Here is a 17,910-nt window from a genome sequence, read left to right on the forward strand (position 1 = left end):
TAGCAAGTAATCATTTTATCTCGACATTTGAAATAGATTGATGTAGTTAGCGTCCATATTTCTGATGCTGAGCCGTCAGAGAGCGCACATAAGTGATAGTTTGGGACAAAAACAGTGCCAGTGGTAATCCTTATGCGCGAGTTGGACCGAGGCATAGGTATGATCAGTCGTTAGGGATACCCCCGGATACAACGTATTGTGTGTCAAACACCAAATAACCAGCATTGTGGGCAGTTGCCAGCTTCCACCAAACCGATGTCAGCCCATCGTCTAATGGAGATGACTGGTTTTGACTAGTTTCTATAAATACGATTGTGCCGACCCTAATGGAGACGACTGGTTTTGACTAGTTTCCGTACATATGATTGTGCCGACCCTAATGGAGACGACTGGTTTTGACTAGTTTCCATACATATGATTGTGCCGACCCTAATGGAGACGACTGGTTTTGATTGTTTCCATAAATATGATTATGCAGACCCTAATGGGGACGATTGGTTTTGACTAGTTTCCATAAATATGTTTTGATTAGTTTCCATATATATGAGTGTGCAGATTCTCATGGAGACGACTGGTTTTGACTAGTTTCTATAAATATGATTGTGCAGACCCTAATAGATACGACTGGTTTTAACTAGTTCCTATACATATGATTATGCAGTCCCTAATAGGGACGACTGGTTTTGACTAGTTGCCAAAACATGATTTATCATGTATATTCAGAGCATATATGAACATTACCTGAAGCCGTGACGTCATATCCGACATTTGCGGTTATACAAGTTATACGTTTAGATAATTTGGTATACACAATGAGACTGTATCGTAGGTTACGCAGATGTTGACAAAGACTGTGTCTGGGTGAACAGTCGATGGCACCAGATGCCTACGGTTATTAAGAGAATAATGCGTTTTCCTAACAAGTAATATATACAGAATAGTTGAGAAGACCTTGCCTTCTGTAGAGACCTTGTTAACTACTGAATAATGTCACGAGGACGTTGACGTCGTTAAGCCGTCGGCGTCGGTGCGATCTACTTGGCCGTTAGAGTGGTCATTTACATGCTGCTCTACCAGATATGACGTCTTTAGAAAATAAATCGATACACTTAACAACTAAACAACATTGAATGAGGATTGACACAATTTTATCATGCTTATGTTTATAAAAATTCAAGGTAATATTCACAGGAGCTGTTTAATAAAGTTTACAGTGGTTTAAAAGATGGCAGAGCTGTGGCGATATTACATACACACAAGCACTCACAGACTTTGCACATAGGTCATAAAAAAATAAATATCACTAAACAAAATAACTTCCTCTGCATCAAACGGGGGGCACGGGTGAGCAAGTCGTCTAAGGCGCCGCGATTCGCTGCGCAGAATTGCGTCCCTTTGGCACGGCAGAAACCTACGATTGTGGGTTTGAATCCCGGTTCGCCCCGATTATGTTTCTAGGTTTGTCAGCACCATACCCGTACTCGTGGGTTTCACCGAAGTGGTAAACGTCTAAGACCTGCTTCACTTCGGGCTTTCCTCCCACATTAAGCTGACACGCCGTGATATAACTGGAATAATGTTAAAAGCGGCGTTAAACCCAACTCACTCACTCACTCTGCATCAACCGACCTGTAAAGAATGGTATATAGACAATGTACCTACCCTCCTGGCGTTGGTCTAAGACATTCGGAGACATAACAGTCAATGGCGGAGTGAATTATGACATCAACGTTAGGTGCAGGCTCTTGGGTGTTTCAGCAGGTGCATGCGGTCAGTAATGACTTGGTTGTGTTGATGACGCCGACGTATGGTGGTTGTGGATGGGAGATCTAATTACGCCGCAAGGACAAGTCGACATAAAGGATTGTGGACAAATCAGTCTTAGTGCTTTATTCAGTTCAGTGTTCCAGGACTGTGAAGACGCACGCTATATGTCAGGGATCGGTAATTATCACCCGACAGAGATTGTTCAAAGGACTGAGTGGAGAGATCCATTAGGTTTAATTTAATCGATAGAACAGACGGTGTTTCTCTGGTTGTAGAGTGAGAGCTGTCGCACTTTCCTACATATCGACCTTCACCTTTCATTAATACCTACACACAAACCACGAACATTATAGTTAATAACAAGTCTCAGAGTGACCGCCCCTGTAACCAGGGGCAACGTACGTGGAATAGGAACAAGGAGCAAGGAATAGTATATTAATTAAAACACACACACACAAAGAAAACCACAATACCCCTTACACACGAATCATGTACTTTTTAGCTATTGAGAGTGACCTCCCCTGTTACCACGGGCAACGCGCGTCACTACGAATACCACACGGTTTAATACAAAGAAGCAATATCGCTTGAGGCCCTGGGTTCCGTTTCACAAAGCGTTCGTAGCGCTGGTACCATCGTATCTTCCACTGTTTAGCATAAAAGTATAACTGGCGTGACGCTAAGATGGCTTCTCGAAAAGGGACCCTGTAATGTCATTTTGAAAAATTGAGTATTTTAAGGAAACATTACAGCACTGCATCCCCACAAAGAGGAGACGTTAAAGGGCGATGTTAGCAAAGAACAAATACGGCGATGCATTATATTTCCCCTCGTTCCTTGAGATCATCACATTAGCAGCGTCATGCACAACGTTTAACCTTCTAAACAGTCGATGGAGATGATGTCTTGTTTGACTTGTTCTTAAAGTTACAAAAATCTATATCCTCATATATATTTCATAGGATCATGTTTCAGATAGACAAATATTCCCTGTCTTTGCCATCTAGCGTTATCTTGAAGTAATCAGTCACAATTAGCACCAGTCGGGGATAGTCCCCCGCGTTGTCTGCGACACGGGGGCAGATGATGGATTGCTGATGCAGGCCGGATTCAGTGACCAAATTACGGCACATACGCCTGGTATACTCCATGTACTTTCAGCGTGGTAGTCAGTGACATATTAAGGTGTTTACGGACGTCTCGGATGCGTCGGCCCCGTCAAGCTGAAATATGTCCTTATGATAGCATGTTAATATTCTGTACGGGTCTCTAGCATTACGCAGATGTCATCAGAGCCTGTGTGAACTGGGTGAGGAGAGGCGAAATTGGGTTTAACGTCGCGTCCAAGATTATTGCACTTATATAGCGACATGCGTGCACGTGTGTGTGTGTGTTTGTGTGGCTGCTTGTACTAGTCCGTACTCATGCCGATTTATAGTGGTAGCACACTGAGATACCAGGCCGCAGTTTAACATGAATACCCCACTCAGGCACAGTATACTGACTCCGAGCCGACCAGTCCTAGTTTTAGCCCCTTAATGCCGAGCGCCAGACAGGGTAACAACAAGTACCATCTTTTAACGTCTTTTGGTATTACGCGGCCGGGGATCGAACGCTCTCCGGGCCATGGAGGCGGTCGCCGTGTGAAGTGATAGTACTGTTATTATATGCCAATTTTTTCGCCAATCGTAATGTAGAGCCAGATATAAATGAATAAAACCAGTATATATTTAAATATCATCAACGCTGCTTAAAATAAACAATCCTCATGTATTATCTCAACCTCCGTATCTCCAGCTGTCTCCCTGATAAAAGCCTCCAAGCTGCATCAATAAACCCAGTCACCATACAGGAAAAGTATTAGGATTGTGGAATATTGGCTCTGAAACAATGTAAATGATTTTGTTGTTGGTAATATGTATCAATGAAGGCCAGTGTCTAGACTGTATCTTGCGCACAGAATGTGATCGTCAAATTGGAGCTGATGTCGCAACGAACCAAGGGAGCCACATTCAGATGGCTGTTGTCTGTGTTGGAGGCAATTGGCTACAGAGGTCATCAAACTACTCGTTAGCAATTCTCGCCAGCCTCGCTACAGCACGACTTCATTTCTCGCTCTGTCTCTATGTACCTAATGAGGTGAGCTCCAATGACTGGTCTCGTTGAATCTCGTTGAATCTCGTTAATTCTCGCTGTGTTTGTGCATCACATTAAACATGTAAAAGAGGTAAATCGACAGCGCTAGCAACTTTTACTTAAGTCGTTTATCTTATTTAAGTATTAATTTATTGGGCTGATTAGAACGATTTAAAGAAGTTGATTACCCTAACTCAGTTTCACACATGGTACTAGTTTCTACAGCTATACATAGGTTGGAATGGGCTTCAGAACGCTCGTCGCATCATACGTTAAAAGATGGCGATTGCTGTATGCCTGCCTTGCGTTAAGGGCTGTTCGGTTCGGAGTCAGTATATCGGGCTGGCATAATAAAACCGTCGTTAGTTCCGACCAGAACAAGCAGCCTCCCACACACTCACACGCATGCACGTCGCTATATAAGTGCACTAATCTTAAAAGAGACATAAGCTCTATTTCTTCTCACCTCACTGGGAGCTGAAACGCCGTGGTACAACTGAACCACTGATTCTACTTGAAGTCGAACATGTTCCCACGTTATCCAAACCATGAAGTGAAGACGCGGATACGATGGACACTCGCCTCAAGACTGTCTCGCAGGTTGCCTCGTTATCTGGACGAGAAGTGTACAAGCAATTGCTTGTATTTCGCCCCGAGGCGAGATTTGTAACTGTATACAGGACCATTGTTATTGGAAGCACGATAGACATTATAGTACAGAGTTACTTCCCCGGATGATCAGTCGAGAAGGGAATTACTTCAATTACATTTTTGTCTCGAAATAATAACATGGCTCCCCGTGGGACTGACTCTCCATGTCAGCTACTCATAAACGTGTCTAACTTCTTGCTTGCAAGTTCTACATCACATCATGTTTATATATCTTTTGCAATAGACACATCCCACACTTAAGACTATTGGCCAAATCAGCCTTAAAGATTCGATTTTATAAAGCTAGAGCAGGGGACTAGTGTATAATGGTCATAAGTTTGTAGCTAGTTCTGCTTGAACGAGACAAAAATGTTTACCATGGTTACATTTCCTGTCAGGTTTATTCAGATCCAATTTGTAGCAAAACTGAAGCATTGAGAACTGGTTCGGAACTATAGCCCTCAAATGTTACCTGTCAATGGGGACTATCATCACTGAATCTTTACCTGTCCTTCCTTAGCACAATGCAGTAGAATCTGGATAGTGGATCACGGCTGGCCCGCGGACACCGCAATTCGCTCACTCAACCAGCCACCTTCCCTAACTCGCCGCGATTCGCTGTGCAGAGTTGTGTCCCTTGGGCACGCTAGATTATGTTTCTAGGTTTGTCAGCACCGTAACCGTGCTCGTGGGGTTTCACCGAAGTGGTAAACGTCTGAGACCTGCATCACTTCGGGCTTTCCTCCCACATTAAGCTGACACGCCGCGATATAACTGGAATACTGTTAAAAGCGGCGTTAAACCCAACTCACTCACTCACTCACCTAACTCTGGACTTTCTCAAATGACTTCTAGCTAATCCACGACATATTTTTTTTATTGTTAAAGCTTCCGGTACTGTCTCAAAGTACTGTAGCTGTCTCAAAGCATAAATGTTTTCTTCCTGGACTGAAATCGGATTAAAAGCTAGAAACTAAAAACTATCAATACCGACAATGGCTGAGTATTCGACCTACGTGTTGATATTCAGGTTTGGAATGCTTCCTATCACGCCTACGTATGCGTCTCCTTAAGTTTTGTTTGAACTCCCCCCGCAGACCCAGACGGAAGTGTGGATGCCAGAGTCCCACATGAACACATTGATTAATAGCAACATTTCCATAAATGATATTTTCACACATCCGGATAGTGTTGTGATTCGTAGGCAGCCAGCCAGGTGCTGCGCACACCCGGTTAGAGGGGATCACGTTACGTTCTGACACCCAGAGACACGTGGCGAACAGAACAGAGTAGGACTACCACTTCCCACTCATCTTCCCGAGACAAGCGGAACCACTAGACTATATCAAAGCCTAGTTCTGCTCTTGCAACATCAAGGCCATTTTTCTTGGCTCGACCCTGGCGCCACCTCGCGTAGATCACGAGTTGTGCCCCTTGTAATGAAAACGCAATCTTTGGGGGGTTTAAAAGATGAAAAAGACATGCTCGGGTCAACAAAGACAGGCAGCCGTAAATCACTTTCATTCGTGGATGTTGACTTTGTGAAACGTTCTCTGATTGTACTATCGATATGTGCGAAAGTCCAATCATATTTAGCACAGGAAAGTGGGCTTGATGTGACAAGGGTGGAAACAAGACTTTGATAAAAAGGCTAGTAGACGCTATTGCCTCGGGAAGATGCTTCCCTCTCTAAACCGTCAGTGTGTGATTTTGCATCATAATGTAAATATTAAATGATTGCTAGTGCATGCCCAGCTTTGGCACAAACACAGTATCTTAAGCGACATAATAGTAATGGAAAACATGGTAAATATGCGGACCTCGAAATGTCACGCTTCATCACAAGTACGACGTTGTTAGACTCCCCATTGCTCTCGGTGCCTTAGGTTTGGTACCTCCCAATCTCTTGACTGTATAGAGTACTGTGCTGGGAACACAGTATTTCCAACAATCTGGGAAATACAGAAGGCTGCAGTGTTGGGGAGTCTTCATACTCCGGAAAAGGTTCTGGGTGGGTTCGACGAGGCAGCGCCCCCAGGGAGACGTCCCATTCGCTGTCTGGGGTGCGTGCAGAGGGGGTAGGGCTACAATATGATTACCCCGTCAAAGGATCAGTATGATTCGATTTTCATTCTCATCTCCCTGAGGAGTATACAAACGAAGCTGTCTGTGAGGTGCTAGAACGTTAACAGTCACATTGCCATCTCATCCTTAGAGCAGAGTGACACGAAAGAATTAGCGGCTTTGAGAGGTGAAGCACCTGACACCTTCCAGCATTGAGACACAGATGTGAGTGGCCACTTCCAGAAGTCAACACAGACATACACAAACATACACATATATACAAAAACATACATATACAGATATACTTCGATAGTGTGTGGGCAGGGCGATACCGAGACACGTTGCGCGACACAAGAACAATTATTATTGCTTTGAAACACAGATGCACGAGACGCTCTCCAGCTGTAACAGAGACAAGCGACATGGAGGCACATGACAGAGTGGTGATATCCAAACACTGTGTAATTAATTGATAATGTAGCATTTGTTATGTGCAGAAAACACATAATTTGTTTGTTACAGAATATTCATCCCAAGGTGGAGCAATTCCTATAAATGAGTATAAATACGTTTGTCTCTAGAATCAAACAAACTGGATGTGACAACGCTAGAGGACAAGCAACAATAAAAACTTCGATAAAGACGCGCAAACGGTTTTGGACTCACAAAACATTACTGTCAGACCATCCAGCTCTAGTGGACGAATGTTTTAAGTGCTGAAGCCCGAGGACAAAATATTTTTTCCAGGAGTCTCGGCATCAGAGTATCTTTGAACCTTTCAGGACCCTAAATCAGTACAAGTTACTTATAAACATACATATTGTGAAGACATTGTGACCAGTGGCTGAGAGTATCATCCACGATCCAGCCTTCTTGACAGGTCAAGTCACATGACCACTGATCCTGATGTCAGATTTTTCATGGCGGGAATTTTTGTGTGAAACAAATCAAATAACGTACAGAGTCGGTACTGTAAAATAACACCTGCAAAGATCTAATTCACAACTGTCACACTTTGAACAGGTCCTCATGACCCATATGATCTTCCTTTAGACGGACGTAGAATGTTTTGACCTTGACCTTCTGTAGTTTGACCTTGACCTTTACTTTGATTGTTATCAGCATAACGTGGTCATTCGCGAACACCCGGTGCAATTACTCTAACTCTTGGATGTCGTTTCCGTTTTCTTTGGGCGCCTTATGATTACCAACGTCTACTCATTTACATTACATAAGTTCTTCATACAGAGCAAGACGCAAAAAATATCCTTTGCCTCCCTCTGACGTGAATATTGATGACATGAACGTCAATCCGTGCGATACTTTCGTCACTACTACTTTGAACTAAGATACATCCTTGCCTGGTTTTGTGAGATTATCTTCAAAAGGAAACGAAGCACGTGAAACACAATGTCCTTTCAGTTCCCAATCTTCTTTTTACTTGAAATGTCAAATGACACAACATTCTATGCTTAGCGACGCGTAGAAAACAACAATTTCTCATCCGCCATAGTTTTGCTAATTTCCTTTTGGTGGCGTGTGACCATGTGACTGTCCATCACCGTCTCACGTTTTAGGTGTTAAACAGAGAAGCTCCCTAATATCGCGTGGCGGGAAATCAACAGGCTTCCATCGAGGCCGTGTAAGTAAGTCTTCAGAAGGAAATTGCTGACGCGAACAAAACGGGCAATTCCTATTTCATTTTTCAGACTTCCATCGAAACTAATGCCGTTCTGAAGTTGTTTTCACACAAACCAGGACGATATTTTATGCATTCGTCAACACTCGTGTCATTCCGGGACAAATCGAATGGCGACTCGTGCCCCTCTCGTGGCCATTTTATCAACTTGATAAGTTCGCACAAACGGAAATAGGGACAACAAATTGTGGATTTGTGGTACCACATACGTCTTTACCCTGTTGGTTTACACGGATATTTTCTAAATGTAATACTGCTGCCATTGACTTGAGCTTGTCATTCAGCATGGCGAAACAAATGCGACTGTCACTTTCGTGTTTAAAACTATACCTATTTACAAAACTGTATTATGGATGCTTCTATTTTAACCAAAGCACTTAGAGCTTACGCGCATACGGACTTTGTTGTTGTGGTCTCTTACGACATAGCATTGATCTATGGAGGGAACGATTTTCCCTGCAGGTTACGGAAAGCGGAAAGGGGCTGAGTGGTTTAGTGCGCATGCGCATGTGCATGTTCACGCTTGGCGCAGAGTCGGAGAGGACAAAGAACAGTTTTGTATGCGAGGTGTAGATACGTTATGTGGGAACCGAATGTTGGTGATTTTCTGATGAATCAGATAGAACTGTGTCCAATGTAGTAACTTCAATTTGATAAAACAGCACCATTTACAGAATTAGCATGAGAGAGGCCAAATATTACCTACGAGTTCTTATCACTCATATTTTCCGGTTGTAAATATGTCCATAACGTTCAATACATTATGTGATACCGAATTTTCATTTTCGTATGCGACCGCCCCAGTGGTCTAGTGGTAGAGCGTCCGCCCGGAGAGCGGCAGCTCCTGCCTGGCGCTCGGCATGAAGGGGCTGAAGCAAGGACTGGTCGGAGTATGCTGTGTATGAGTGGTGTAGTCCTGTTAAACTGCGGCATGGTATCTCAGGGGGCTAGAACTATAAAATCGACATCAGTCCAAGACTAGTACAAGCTGCCACACACACACACACGCGTGCATGCCCGTCGCTATATAAGTGCAATCATCTTGGAAGCAACGTTAAACCCCATGCCACCTCACCCCACACTTTCATATGCAGTGGTACAAATCAAGAGTTATGCAATCTCCGAGCAATTCAACAAATGAGATTTCATTGGCATCTAATCTGGAGATTATCCGGTTGTTCCATCCATTGCCTGTTACAACTTCCCCAAAATAGACGCAGCATATCAACACTATCCACCATGGATCCAGCTTATTTCATCCTTCGTTCAGTTATCAGTGAAGAACAACGGTTGCTGGAGTATAGAGAGAACCTAACCAACACTGCTTCATTAAGGAAACGGTACCGGATAATTTAAATGCCAAAGCCAACAAGTGAAAAACAGAAATAATTGCTGATGGATATCCAGTTCTCATGGAAGACACATGTATAACATTGATCTAGTCTGATCAACTTTGGGGAACATTCTAAACTATTTATATTCCCTTCTAGCACGCGATAGGTGTCGTCATATCTAGCGACGAACGATTGAGTATGAAAATTATGCCCTTTTAAGCAGTATTTCAGTTTTTTCCCGGCAGAGGTCATCAGTAGTCCTCACAGTTTGTACCGGCGTGGCATGATCCGTGGCCACTAGTGGAGGGAACACACGCACAGCCAGGTTAACCCACAGGGTTCATTCAACGCTGCTGACAAGTATGCATGGGCACCAGTGGAGGGAACACACGCACAGCCAGGTTAACCCACAGGGTTCATTCAACGCTGCTGACAAGTATGCATGGGCACCAGTGGAGGGACCACACGCACAGCCAGGTTAACCCACAGGGTTCATTTAACGCTGCTGACAAGTATGCATGGGCACCAGTGGAGGGAACACACGCACAGCAAGGTTAACCCACAGGGTTCATTCAACGCTGCTGACAAGTATGCATGGGCACCAGTGGAGGGAACACACGCACAGCCAGGTTAACCCACAGGGTTCATTCAACGCTGCTGACAAGTATGCATGGGCACTAGTGGAGGGAACACACGCACAGCCAGGTTAACCCACAGGGTTCATTCAACGCTGCTGACAAGTATGCATGGGCACTAGTGGAGGGAACACACGCACAGCCAGGTTAACCCACAGGGTTCATTCAACGCTGCTGACAAGTATGCATGGCCACTAGTGGAGGGAACACACGCACAGCAAGGTTAACCCACAGGGTTCATTCAACGCTGCTGACAAGTATGCATGGGCACTAGTGGAGGGAACACACGCACAGCCAGGTTAACCCACAGGGTTCATTCAACGCTGCTGACAAGTATGCATGGCCACCAGTAGAGGGAACACACGCACAGCCAGGTTAACCCACAGGGTTCATTCAACGCTGCTGACAAGTATGCATGGCCACCAGTGGAGGGAACACACGCACAGCCAGGTTCACCCACAGGGTTCATTCAACGCTGCTGACAAGTATGCATGGCCACTAGTGGAGGGAACACACGCACAGCCAGGTTAATCCACAGGGTTCGTTCAACGCTGCTGACAAGTATGCATGGGCACTAGTGGAGGGAACACACGCACAGCCAGGTTAACCCACAGGGTTCATTCAACGCTGCTGACAAGTATGCATGGCCACTAGTGGAGGGAACACGCGCACAGCCAGGTTAACCCACAGGGTTCATTCAACGCTGCTGACAAGTATGCATGGCTACTAGTGGAGGGAACACACGCACAGCCAGGTTAACCCACAGGGTTCATTCAACGCTGCTGACAAGTATGCATGGCCACCAGTGGAGGGAACACACGCACAGCCAGGTTAACCCACAGGGTTCATTCAACGCTGCTGACAAGTATGCATGGCCACCAGTGGAGGGAACACACGCACAGCCAGGTTAACCCACAGGGTTCATTCAACGCTGCTGACAAGTATGCATGGGCACTAGTGGAGGGAACACGCGCACAGCCAGGTTAACCCACAGGGTTCATTCAACGCTGCTGACAAGTATGCATGGCTACTAGTGGAGGGAACACACGCACAGCCAGGTTAACCCACAGGGTTCATTCAACGCTGCTGACAAGTATGCATGGCCACCAGTGGAGGGAACACACGCACAGCCAGGTTAACCCACAGGGTTCATTCAACGCTGCTGACAAGTATGCATGGCCACTAGTGGAGGGAACACACGCACAGCCAGGTTAACCCACAGGGTTCATTCAACGCTGCTGACAAGTATGCATTGCCACCAGAGTAGCATAATCCAGAACATTAACTGACAGGGAGGCGTGGAGACGTTCCCCAGTAGGCTATATCAACGCATAATGCAATTTACCCGCAGTAGGCTATTCCCCTACAGCCATCTATTGCCCTTCGGTAAGGCCCTTCACCGCATAATGCAATTTCCCATCTGTAATCTATCCCCCACAATCACCCATTTCTCTCCTCTAGGTTATTTTACAAGGAAATACAATTTCCCCCAGCAGGCTATTTCCCAACAGTAGGTGATTGTCCAACAGTAGGGTATTCCCCCACAATCGTATATTCCCCTCAGTAGGTTTTCACCGTTATAAAGTAATTTGCGGCAGTGGGCTATTTCACCACAGAGGACCGGACCCCATCAATAGATTATTTCTCTCAGTTGCCTATTTCACCATAAAATGCCACTTCTCCACAGAGGGGTATTCTCTAACAATCATATATTTCACCTCAGTAGGCCATTCCTCCACAGTCGTCTATCTTCCCCTAGTAGGCTATTTCCCCACAAAATGATATTTCATCCCAGTAGGCCATTCCTCCACAATTGTCTATTTCCCCTAGTACGCTATTTCTCAAACAATACCCATAGGCTACTCAGGCTGCCCCTCATAACCTATGGAGTCCTACAGCTACACGTAACTAAACTGACGGCCAAAAGAAACTTTCCAACTTTAAACATGAAAGTTCAAACTAAATCAATGCGAAACACATTGCCCAAACACAACAATGCTCTATGCAGTAAATGATACACGCCCACGGCACGTTTATTATGTAGAAAATGCGAAAATGTGAGAAACACGAGCTGCTTGGGCAGCCGAAACTAGAAGTGCAATAAGTCGGCCCTGGGTATGATACAGATGGAAGCCACCCATCCCCACATTGCTGGAACTTTTGGTTGCTCCCGTGTTGCTGTAACTGACCTGATGCTACAGAGAGACAGGCAAACACCAGACAGGCCAAGAACAGCCAGACCCAGGGTAACTACGCCCAATGATGACCGGTACTTGCGTTCTGCATCTGATTCCTGCCAGTGACGTCATCAGCGACGAAGTATACAGCTGCCACGTGGTGTCCTTATCAGCATACGCTAGATCCCATACAGCCTGATTCGTACATAGCTTCCTTGCAGCCAACAACGTCAACGTGTTGCCGTGACCTGCACGCTCCCCAGACATATCCCCCATAAAACACCTCTTGGATCTAATGGATCGTCGTGTTCGGCACGACCACATCCTCCAACCAACTGACAAGAAATGATCAAGGCCCTCCAAGAAGAATGGTGACGTATACAATTGACCCTTTTGCGTGTCTTGTTGCAGGGGGTGGTCACACACGCTATTAATGTGATGTGCAATTGAACATGAGCGATTTTAGATGTGTGTGCCCTTGTCCATTACGTTGAAAGCTTTGTTTTGCTGCCCCACCTCAATTCGGACAACTGTCATCGCAATATCGGATGCTGTATTACTGTAATTTAAGTGATGATTTCGTTGAGATTTTGATTTTTTACTTCAATGTACTTCATCCTTCTATCTTTAGTGCTTTTTATCATAGAGAGATTTGAAACTATTGTAAAGTTTCTTTTGGCCGTCAGTGTATGTCCATTGTTTCCGTTTTGTGTGTCCAATTCCAGGCTGTTAAATTACGGCCTGTGTGAAGTTGGGTGATGTATTGCTTTGGGTAAGGTAGTATCTTATCACCCACGCCTCTGACTCAAGAAAGTACCATCAGTCTAAAGTTCAGCCAGTCATGTTATGATCACAGCAAACACGTTTTTCAATTACGAAGTTATGTTTATCCTTGCCCAATTACAACCTCATCTATTGCTGAACCTGCCTCCCTGAAAACCTGCCACTTCGCTCTCAGCGTCCTATACATAATGGATGGTGGTTGACAACGTCTTGACTGCCTCATCCACGCTCACTGCAGGAGGCGTGACGTGTTCCAGCAACATGAAATATGAAACTTCTAGTGGTTAGATTGATCACAATGTACCAATACGTAGGCCTACCCTACCCTACCCTACCCTACCAAACACCAACCCCTACACGACTCCCTATCCTACTCCCCCACCCTTGCCTCACCACAAATCCCTATCCCAGCCACCACCCTATAATACCCAACACCCACTCCCTTGCCACAACCCCTTCTCACCTATCACAACCCCACACCCTAATCCCATGCTCCAAACTCAACCTCCCCGCTACCCCACTCATTGACCTCTAACCTAATCCCTTAGCCTCCGTGTCATAAGCCCTCGCCCTAACCTACCTACACACAACCCCTGCCCCCTATCCACCCTTCTGCCCACCCTATCCGACCAGCCACTACTCTATGGAATGTTATACACTGTCACTGCCGCAAGCACCCAGCTTCCTATAAACAGGGTGTTCGTGATCCGGGTCGTTATGTTATGCGTGTTACAGGATCGGCAGAACACAATCAATGTCTTCACATTTGATGCGAGCAAGATTGATTGCCTGTATTGCCGGTTTAAAGGATCACAGCGGAAGATCAACGGTATCAACGTTTGTCCCAGTATGATTGTCAACAAAACAAGATGCCGGTGTATATTTGTACCACTGCAAAATAGCGGTGTATAATTCTCCACCTATATATTCTTACCATTGCAAGCCCGCATGTCCACAAGATTGTTGGACTTCACAGGTCAAGGTTATGCTGTCTGAAACGGTGACCAGTGGATGAATACATAAACTATCCATATTTGCTGCGAATGCGCTACCTGAAAATGGTGTTGGTAACATCAACCTGTTCAAGTCGACTTCAACATTCAACCGATTCTAATTTTCTTAGGTGAGGTGAAATGGGGTTTAACGTCGCGTCCAAGATTTTTGCACTTATATAGCGACGTGCAAGTACGTGTATGTGTGTGTGTTTGGGTGGCTGCTTGTACTAGTCCGCACTGATGCCGATTTATACTGCTAGCTCACTCAGATACCATGCCGCAGTTTAACATGAATACCCCAGTATACTGACTCCGAGCCGACCAGTCCTTGTTTTGCCCCTTAATGCCGAGCGCCAGACAGGGTAACAACAAGTACAATCTTTTAATGTCTTTTGGTATGACGCGGCCGGGAATCGAACCCCGGACCTTCCGCTCTCCGGGCGGACGCTCTTCCACCAGACCACGGAGGCGGTCCTTATGAATCACTGGATTGTCTGGTCCAGACGTGATTATTTGCAGACCGTCGTCTCATAGCTCTTTTATTGCTGAGTGCGACAACAAACAAACCATTAAAGGGGGACAAGGCTCAGGCAAACTACCACTAGACCACGGAGGCGGTCTAATTTTCTTAGAATTAAATATCTCTAAAGTAAATTTGATTACGAAATATTTGATGTGACATGAGAAACCATCAGAGTCTTTGATTGTGAATACCCAGATATGTGTCTCCGTCAGTTGTGCAGACTGACTGGCTCGCCGTCACTTGCTCTGTGTAGCCTTGGCGTGTGAACGCAGATCAGAGCGACAGGTGCTCGCCAAAAGTCTTCCGGTAAATCATATTCCATGCATGTAAATATCGTGTGTGCATCCGCGGCTTTACCATCACGTCAGGTGCTCTGGTAATGTCATGGTCGTGGTGACACTGGTATCTCAAGGTCAGGAGTCTCTCTCTCTCTCTCTTTCTCTCTCTCTTTCTCTCTCTCTGTCTCTCTCTCTCTCTTCGTCAAGTTGTTTGAGACGATGCTGATTGTGAAGATGATGTTTGTGACGATGTTGATTGTGAACATGTCGATTATGAAAATGTTTATTAAAATGTTTATTGTGAAAATGTTGATTGTGAAGATGTCGATTGTGAGTGTCAATTGTGACGATGTTATTGTGAGGATGTCGATTGTGAAGATGTTATTGTGAAGATGTTGATTATGACTGTCAATTATGAAGATGTTGATTGTGAAGATGTTATTATGAAGATGTTGATTGTGAAGATGTTTATTAAAATGTTTATTGTGAAAATGTTGATTGTGAGTGTCAGTTGTGACGACGTTGATTGTGAAGATGTGTATTGTGAAGATGTTGATTGTTAGTTTTAATCAAATATATATCGGAAACAATATTTGGTCTCAACACAAAACCCCAAGTCTCCACCCCTCCTCCCCAACCCCAAGAATATGACATCGATATATCAACAAAAACACCACAGCTCGGTTATGTCGAATTAACATGTATCGAAGAGACTGTCCACTGTTTGTTGTGCATATTTTTATTACTGTACTAGTTCCATCGTTATTGACCTCTTTCTTGGTAGATTGGGATGTGGCGATTGTTATCAAAGGTCTTAGGTGAGGACTTTGCTTACATATACCTCAAATTGCAGGAAGCTGTACGTTATTCTGTGATAGCCAACTGTCGATTGTATATACCTATACATGGGCGGATACAGCTTTTTTGAAAAAAGATCTATTTATTGTCTTTGGTGGTAATTTATACAGAAATTCTGTATCCGCCCATGCTATACACCACTATGAGCATGGACACTTCAGTTGAAACTTGACTTTATTGTTACGGAAAGGGGCGAAGTGTGCCGATTGACCTATATGCGTATCTTGCCATGTTCTCCTGTCAGGATCGCGTGACAACATCAGTCAAATAATCGTCCCCTATAGAGCAATAGCAGGATGGGCAGATGGACTCATTGTCATAACCTGTTAACGCCCATCGACAGTTTGAAGGGTCAAATGGCCAGTGTTCTATAAAGTCGTATAATCAGAGGCTGGCACGTTACTTAGCGTGTGTTGTTAATACTCCTGATGGGAACTTTTGTACGAGCTCTGGTCGTCACACCGGTGGTTGGGGAGAGAGGAACTAGCGCCAGCATTGTTTGCCCGACCCCCTAAGGATTTCACAAACTAGCGTCATCAAGTCCTGTCAGATCTTAGTATTGATCAGGGCGTCCATCTCTCCCATACGTTAGTTAGGGGCGACTTGTTTCACAGGGTAACATTGGTAACAGTAGGACTTGTTGGTGAACTCGAAGCCTTGTCGAGCTATTTAAGCCATGGTAGATCCGTTTGAATGAAATGCTATGCTTATTTACGGAATTGCATAGGTCGACGCTCATGATGTCAATCGCTGGAGATTCTGGTCCTGACTCGATTATTTACAGACCGCCGTCAAACAGATGAAAAAGTGCAGCATTAAAGAACAAACAAACAAACAAACACACAAACAAACAAACAAATTGTCATGTGAGGAAGAGGTCCGTGACAAGAACGACAAACGTTGCAATACATCAGTGATCTGTCCGAGATAAGCCGCTGCACATCTGTTTTCGTTCACACTTTTAATGGTCGTACTGTTAGTGCCTCTCGCGTTCGTCAACAATATTCTCTGGCTTTTTTAACTTATCGGCACCTCACCACGCCATCAGTAAAGTAATATAGTCGAGAGTATAAGAGATAATGTGATTGGTTCATAAATCGGATTACACCAAATCACATCACCGTTTACAACTGCAATAGGAGTCACTGTGTCTTTTTTCTGTGTACTACGCTCTTCGGATTAGCGCATATTTAGACAAAACCTGGTAACCGTGATTACATAGCCCACAGGGTAAATAGCGATTAGAGAGACTCGTTCAGATCATTCTTCGTATCGAATCGCGTGTTCGAACTTTAAAGTTTAAAAAGTTTACTAAACAGGCGGGATAGGGGGTTTGAAAGATTACTCTCCTCACCCCATACCACTCCACACCACTCAACACCACTCCACACTCCACACCACTCCACCCCAAAGAAAACTACTGGTTACGGGATAACTGTAGGCAGCTATTTCTAACGCTGTTCCCCGCTCCGTATACACAGTATACTGACTTCGAGTTGACTTATCCCCTTGTCGGCGGGCGCCCTGTTGGGTAACAACAAGTACCATCTTTTAACGTATTTTGATATGACGCCGTCGGGGATCGAACCACCGACTCCAGGCAGACGCTCTGTTCTCCAGACCACGGAGTCGGTCCAGATTCCTTATAGTATACATAACACAAGTAGTCCACTCAGCCCTCTAAACATGGAATGGTTTGGCCTTCGTAGGAAGGTGTCCTTCCACATACTGAGTTTTGACACTCCTACAACGCTTGAGATTGTTAATTTCCCAGGCTCCTGTGTGGTATGGATCTGTAGTTGGTGGCTAAACAGTATTATATCTTCGTGTCATCTATTATTCAGGGGACTGTCCTTTCATGTGTAAACGCTACCTGTCAAAGGATACCGGGATGAATTAGCAGGCCTACAGGACGTTTGAACTCGGAGGGACGTCAGTGACATCGGATCTATCGGAAACTCCACCAATGTGATAATAAAACCACTAGGGGTGCCAGTTTGCCTGAGCCTT

At 44.9% G+C, this 17,910-nt stretch overlaps 1 protein-coding gene across 2 annotated transcripts in view; it reads right to left on the reverse strand.

Annotated features, from left to right (window-relative positions):
* Positions 1–17,910, reverse strand: part of LOC124113268 — a 52,866-nt gene that overhangs the window by 24,096 nt on the left and 10,860 nt on the right. The window contains exon 1 of one of the 2 annotated variants that reach the window (XM_046473556.2): positions 1,663–1,799. The exons of the other annotated variant lie outside the window; for it this stretch is intronic. The gene's annotated coding sequence lies outside the window, so the exon portion shown is untranslated. Of the gene's footprint in view, positions 1–1,662; positions 1,800–17,910 lie in introns of those variants that run through there. 2 annotated transcript variants of the gene reach the window in all.

The sequence above is a fragment of the Haliotis rufescens genome, unplaced genomic scaffold, assembly GCF_023055435.1.
Source record: "Haliotis rufescens isolate VD_foot unplaced genomic scaffold, xgHalRufe1.0.p SCAF_5, whole genome shotgun sequence".
NCBI classification, from domain to species: Eukaryota; Metazoa; Mollusca; class Gastropoda; order Lepetellida; family Haliotidae; genus Haliotis; species Haliotis rufescens.